We start from the raw sequence: 7,797 nt of genomic DNA, 5'->3' as shown, positions 1-7,797 counted from the left end.
CTTATAGTCGAGGAAAGGACAATGCTTAATTTCCTGCATAGGCAGGTGGTGTTAAATGCCAAAGATGAATGGCCCTGGAGGAATCAGCAGTAGACTTGAATTTAACATCCCGGTCAATTTATTGATTACCTTGAAAAAATGGTATATTACTTGCTAATTTTTTTTTTACCTGCTAATTTTTAAACTGCAATTACAAACAACAGTCGACTGGCAGTGGAACAGAGTTGAGAGCAGCTAAAATGCAAAAGTGTCAAGAATTCCGAGGCAAATCCAGAAAGAAAAATGTTTATACAGCATGTGTGCATGTGTGCTAAGTTGCTTCAGTTGTGTCTGACTCTTTGCAATCCCATGGACTGAAGCCTGCCAAGTTCCTCTGTCCATGGAATTCTCTAGGCAAGAATACTGCAGTGGGTAGCCATTCCCTTCTCCAGGAGATCTTCCCAGTCCAGGGATAGAACCTGGGTATCCTGCATTGCGGGCGTATTCTTTACTGTCTGAGCCACCAGGGAAGCCCTATGATGTAATAGAAACTTGCAAAATAGAAAAAAGTAATTCTTGAAATTAAATGCTCAGTGGATCATTCAAAGAGCAGATTGGACACATCTTAGAGGAAATTAGTAAATGAGAAAAGTGACTTGAAATACCTATAATATAGCACGAAGAGATGAGGAAAACATGTTGGGGAGGTTAAGAGACCTGGAGAATGGGGAGTCTGAGAGACACTCTATATTTGAGAAGGAATGAACACAGAAAGGGAAGATGTAATATTTCAGGAAAGAATGGCTGAGAAGTTAAAAATTGTTGAAAGACATACAGACTCATAGTCAAGAGGAACACAATATTCTCAGCAGGATTTGGGGGGAAAGCAGCCTGCTGAGTAATTATAGCTGTTATATCAATTGTGCAATTGATAATTGTAGTTAAAGAACTGAAAGAGCAAAGACAAAGATCTTAGAAAGCAGGCAAAAAGCAAAGACAGATGTCTGCAAAGCAGTGATACTTGGACCAACAGCTGATGTGATTTACAGACACTGGAGCCCAGGAAGCAGTAGCGATATGACAATATCCACAAAGGGCTCAGAGAAAAGAGCAGTGACTCTAATGTGACGTAGTCAGCCTTTCATTATAAATAAGTACAGGGACTTCCTGGGCAAACCAGTGGTTAAGACTCCGCACTTCCAATGCAGGGGCGTGGGTTCAATCCCTGGTTGGGGAACTGGAACTAAGACCCCACATGCCATGTGGCCAACAAAAACAACAGCAACAAAATTCACGAACAGATAGGTACAAAACAAAGACACTGTCAAACTATTTCCAAATACCAAAAGGACATTTGAATTTTAAACATTCACTATCTCTATGTGTAGGAAAGTTTCTGAATGAAATTATAAAAGGAACAATGCTCTAATATTTCTTGAAAAATGGTAATATTGTTGGTATAAGCATAATTTTATATGTCTCAATATATTCTCTTTCTTCCTTCCTCCTTCCCTCTTTATTTCCCTCTTTCTTCCCTTTTTCCTTCTTTCTTAATGACATCGCTTTAAGCTTATAGCAACTCACTTTTGTCTCATAAATCTAAAAATGTGATTAGATACTTGCATATGTATGATAATTTAGAAAGTTGATTTGTCAACAATTCTAGACAGAGAAATGAAGAGAGATAGGAGATTTCAGTCTCACCCTATAATCTATGTATTAATACCATTATATTTTATATTGCACACTGGAAGTCAATTTCATGCCTTTGCTTTATTCTAAAAGCTACATATATGGAATTAATTCCGCGTAGGACCTTCTATCTTCTCACTTGAGGAATTTTACGTATTTAAAAGAAAAAACTAATGTCATTCCATAACTAAATTTATATTACTGTCTCTGCCAGAAAAGAAAAGGCAGGATCATCAGCAAGTATGCCTAAAACAAGTGTCAGTCATTTGACTCAGAACATGCGCTGAGCACGATTCATAGCAGCACTAGGGCCCGTGTCTCTGAGGTGCCTCCTTTGAAACTTGGGTACACTAAACTTCTCAAGGGCCAAAGTTCCACCGAATAACTGTTAGAGAAACGTTAATTAATTAACTTTGAACTTTTTATTTTGCATTGCAGTATAGCCGATTAACGATGTTATGATAGTTTTAGGTGGACAGCAAAGGGACTCAGCCATACCTATACACGTATCCGTTCTCCCCTCAACTCCCCTCCCATCCACACCGCCACGTGACATTGAGCAGAGTTTCCTGTGCTGTACAGTAGGTCCTTGTTGGTTATGCATTTAAAATACAGCAGTGTGTACTTGTCATCCCAAACAAGACACATTAATTTATATGCAATTTTCTTGAAATTAAACTGGAATGAGTAATTTAATACTTTTCTTCACAAAAGAAACTAACCATCAGATCAAAAATTGATACATAATTGTTTGCAATGTCTATAAAAATGTAAAACAACTGTTGACTTGGAGAGATTTTGACAGCGGGAGATTAAAACAATCCAAATTTCTCTTTGAGAAGGACTAGTTACACAAGCTGATAGTTCCATGAAATGAAATGCTCTGAAAAAGTTGGATTATTTTAAAGAGAATGAGAAAACTATGTATTGACATAGCACTATCTATAGTATATACTGTTACATGAAAACCACATGGTGCAGAACAATGACTGCGTTTTTCTGTGTAAAAATGTAGAGAAAGCCATTTAATTGCACGTGCATAAAGGCACACCCTCAAAATACAAAGGAAATGAAAAAAATTTACTTATATGAGATGGGAGTTGGATGTGGAAAACAGAGATAAGACTACTTACAATACCTTTGTAAATAGTTCTGAGTTTTGGTCCATGTAAATGTATGGGAAAGATTGAAGGCAGGAGGAGAAGGAGACAACAGAGGATGAGATGGTTGGATGGCATCACCAATTCGATGGACTTGAGTTTGAGCCAGCTCTGGGATTTGGTGAGGGACAGGGGAGCCTGGTGTGCTGTAGTCCATGGGGTCGCAAAGAGTTGGACACGACTGAGTGACTGAACTGAACCGAATGTATAAGCAAGTAACAACCTTTTTAAATGAATAAAATCATTGTCCATTTTAACTATAAATGATATTTTCTTAATTTTTACCAACTAAATGATAAATCACTCTATTTATTTCAATAATTATAAATAATTGTATTTCTTTCATATGTGCTATGTAATCTTGTTCATATCCATTATTTTTCCCAGAATTAACGTATGTGCAGTCTTCACTTATTCAGTATCTTTCTTTGAATCGACTGTGGAATTGATCAGTCTACCTTCCTTCTGCTTTAGTTGTCTGAATATAACCCTTTAAAGGGGAGTTCAACCTACGAACATTGGTGTAATTTTTCAACATAATTTCCATTGTATTTATCTCCATCTCATAAAATAGATTAACCACCTCTTGCATAGCGGACAACGAAGCCACAGCTCATGCTTCAATGTCAGAGTAAACACTTGACATTCTGCTCACATTTTAATTTTACTTGTGTGACTCATCTCTGCTTTCATTCAAACTACAGTAGCTGTGCAAACTGGGACGGTGAAAAGATCACAGGGTGGGATTTAAAGGAACAATCCTGTTCCTAGTACCTTTTCTTATTAAATGAGTGCGGTTATGCAACTTAACCCCTCAAAGCCTGCTTTTAATTATAAAATACAGACAGGGTTATTCTGCATGAAGCAGAAGGAAGTTATCATGACCAAGTGAGATATTATCATGGGAAGTACTCTGACAGAATCAAAGGCTTGTACAAATTTTTATATTGTTATTGCTGTTGTTTAGCTGTTAAGTCATGTTCAACTCTTTGTGACCCAGTGGACTGTAGTCCGCCAGGATCCTCTGTCCATGGGATTCTCCAGGCAAGAATACTGGAATGGGTTGCCATTTCCTCCTCCAGGGGATCTTCCCCACCCAGAGACAGAACCCTTGTCTCTTGCTTTGGCAGGTGCGTTCTTCACCACTGGGCCACCTAGGAAGCCTATGATCTTTTAATATGCTGCATAGATTTTGAAATCAGAAAGAAAAACTGTACTTTTCTAATAAAACTGGGTTCAAACTTTGCTGTTTTATTGACAATATTTATATGTTGGATCTAATTTTATTTACTTGCATCTCTTTACCTACTGCTTCTGCTGTTCAACTATCCTATTAAGCTGGGGAATGGGGGGAGGTCAGAAATGAAGTCAAAGAGGATTCACCTTGTGTCACCCAAAATATTCTTATAATTACCCCTTTCTAAGGGTAGATTCCAAGAAGGCAATGGCACCCCACTCCAGTACTCTTGCCTGGAAAATCCCATGGACGGAGGAGCCTGGTGGGCTGCAGTCCACGGGGTCGCTAAGAGTTGGACACGACTGAGTGACTTCACTTTCACTTTTCACTTTCATGCGTTGGAGAAGGAAATGGCAACCCACTCCAGTGTTCTTGCCTGGAGAATCCCAGGGACGGGGGAGCTTGGTGGGCTGCCATCTATGGGGTCACACAGAGTCGGACACAACTGAAGCGACTTAGCAGCAGCAGCAGCAGCAGCAAGGGTAGATTATTCAAAAACTGGTTTTTTTGGGTTTTTTTTGGTAGCTTGTAGAACTAGGCTTTGATAGTCCTTTAAAACATCACTCTTTCTTTGGGTGCAGTCTAGAAGTTTTTAATTTTAATGGCACATGTTTTAAAAATGCTAGAAATTGGAGGAGATCTTATAAGACAAAGGAGTCAGCAGAGATGGTATTATTAGATTCAGGAGCCATTATGGCTTCTCCACTCAGGGGATTTTTGTTTCCTGACTCTGAGTGCTAACCAAATCATCATGAAATTGATTGCAAAATGAGAAACATTTTTGGCAAGCACTGCCTCCAAATACAAAGCTTGATCTGAGTCTGAACTCTTTGGAGTCATGAACTGCTAAGTTTTTTTTAAGTTTGGTGAGTTCATTGATCTTAAAAGTGCACGATGCTTCATAGGCTACAAAGGAATCCACTAACCCATTTTCTCTAGATTTGTCATCCCTTGACTTCCGCCACTTTGCTTATAATTTTGCTTGAAGACTTATGTAAGAAAAAGGGAAAGAAAATGCTAATCAAATATAATTACTGTCTCGAGTTAACACTACCTTTCAAATTCATGCTAACCTTCCATTAGCATCTTTTCTGTTTCCAAGCCCACACATCTGCATTTGCTTTTTTACTGTGAAGTATGCCATATTCTTTAAGAAATTAATTCATCAGTTTAAATGTTTTATTTTGTATTGGGGTATAGCCAATAAACAATGCTGTGATATCTTCAGGTGAAGACCAAAGGGACTCAGTCATACATATACATATATCCATGGTGGTGCTAGTGGTAAAGAATCCACCTGCCAATGCAGGAGATGCAGGAGATGTGGATTCAGTCCCTGGGTTGGGAAGATCCCCTGGAGAAGGGGATGGCAACCTACTCCAATATTCTTGACTGGAAAATCCCATGGACAGAGGAGCCTGGTGGGTTACAGTCTGTGGGGTCGCAAAGAGTCAGACACGACTGAGCACACACACACACACACACATACACACACATTCTTCCCGAAACTCCCCTCCCATCCAGGCTGCCACATAGTTTTGAGCAGAGTTCCCTGTGCTGTATGTGAAATATGACATATTCTTAATTCATTTAGTTAATATGTGTTTTGTAGATGCCAGACAGTATATGGGGAACATCAGCAGTAATATCATTAGGAATATTTATTAAGTCAAAATGTTTTTCACTCTTTGCAAACAGAACGGTGGATTTGGTGAGGTTGAGTGAGTGAGGCAGGGGGTGGCAAGGTTTTGTGTCTGTGAGAGGCCCTGGCCACACTCTGAGGGGTCCTGCCTGGCTCCCCTACTCTGGCCATTCAAGGGCAAGACAGAAAGCCAGAAGTCCCTCAGACCCTGGGAAACCAGTTTCCCTTCAAACCTGGAGTCAGTCAGTTCCTCAAGGAAGGACAGTGCCTTTGTCAGCCAGCCCCCAATGTCCTTACTGCTAAGCTGTACAGCAGCAGTCATGGTTGTTCCTGACATTCTTGTTCTCCCTGGAAACTATCACTCCATTACCTGGTGCCTGATGTGGGATTGGCACTAGAGTTTCAACTCTGTGGATTCAATTTGATCAAGAGTTTCAGAGTTGTAGAGATTAAACGTTTCAGGTTTAAGCCCCTGCTCCATGACCACAGGAAAGTCATGTGTATGACACGCAGGTATGGGGCTCACTAAGATGCCTTTGTGTTATGACAGTGCATGACACTGATTTGCAGTGGTAAAGAATCCACCTGCCAGTGCAGGAGACACAAGAGACACAGGTTCGATCCTTGGGTTGGGAAGATGCCCTGGAGCAGGAAACGGCAACCCACTCCAGTATTCTTGCCTGGAGAATTCCATGCATAGAGGAGCCTGGCGGGCTACAGTCCATGGGGTCAGAGTCAGACACGACTGAGTGACTGAACAAGAACAAGATGTGATAAAACATTTTCAAACCTCTGAGGACACCAGGGTTGAAGGGATACAGTTGGGCTCACATCACATTTCTCAGAAGAGCTGCACATTTCCAGGCTGGGATACAACTCTGGGGGGTGTATCTCTTTTGGGGGGTCATTGTGTCACAGAAGAGGTGGGAGCTCCCTTCTGCTGCCCGTCGATGGGTGGGATGACTGTCTGGGCCGTGAATGCCCAGGTATGGGCGCAGATACAAGCCAGGGCAGCAGCAGTGGGCTCTGTTTGTGTCCAGATCAGTCAGTCTTAGACAGGAGTCCACTCAGTACACTCCGGTACCTTGGTCTCCTGGCATCTGCCTTCCAACACCAGCTGGGAGAGCCAGACTTTCCCAGTCTCCCTAAGGGTCTCATCACAGCGCCTGACTCCTGCTTTCTTACCCTCTGGCCACTGTGCTGAGGGCCTTTCTCACCAGCAGAGTCTGTTCCTGGCACTGGCAGAGTCATGCGGAGGAACGAGGATGGGATTTCTCTTTGGGGCTCAGGCTCTTGGAAGTGTCAGAGAAAAGCTGCCTTTGTGAGGGAATGTGATGGCTTTCGAGGCTAACGTGGGAGAAAGGACCCTGTCACCGACCTGCACCCACACTGTGGCCTGGCCTGGGGAGGGCCGCGTCTTCTCTTCGGCAGCTGACAGCAGGACATACAGCTGGTACCGCAGGGTGCATCCCGTGCATCCAGGAGAATGAAAGGGACAGAATATTCTATTTACGTATTTGTTGCTGTTCAGTCGCTCAGTGGTGTCCGGCTCTTTGCCACTCCATGAACTGTAGCACGCCAGCTTTCCTTGTCCTTCACTATCTCCCGGAGTTTGCTCAAATTCAAGTCCGTGAGTCAGTGATGCCATCCAGCCATCTCATCCTCTGTCATTTTCTTCTCCTCCTGCCCTCAATCTTTCCTAGTATCAGAGTCTTTTCCAGTGAGTCGGCTCTTCGCATTGGGTGGTCAAAATCAACCATTAAAACCGTGTGGTCTGGTCTTATTCTAATTGGATCATTTTGCTACTGTATTTGGACGGGTCACTCACATAAAATTACCATTTTCCTCCTCACCCAAAAGCAGACGTGTTCTGAGAACTAGGCCGGCAGCAGTTCTAGAAACACTGTGAGTAACCCTGATGTCCACTCGCACTGGACAGGCGCACCCTTCTTGACCCTAAGTCTGAATCGCCCAGCGGTTCACAGTCAAGCGCCGGGGAGGCCAGGGGCCATGGATGGAGGCTGTGCTTCGGGTGAGCCGCGGGGCGCGGGGCAGGGGGCGCGCAGCCGGGTAGGCGGGGCGGCAGG

Source organism: Bison bison, unplaced genomic scaffold (assembly GCF_000754665.1).
Source record: "Bison bison bison isolate TAMUID 2011002044 unplaced genomic scaffold, Bison_UMD1.0 scf7180017864108, whole genome shotgun sequence".
Classification (NCBI taxonomy): domain Eukaryota; kingdom Metazoa; phylum Chordata; class Mammalia; order Artiodactyla; family Bovidae; genus Bison; species Bison bison.
The sequence above is the reverse complement of the archived record's forward strand: the minus strand, read 5'-3'. Positions refer to the sequence as shown.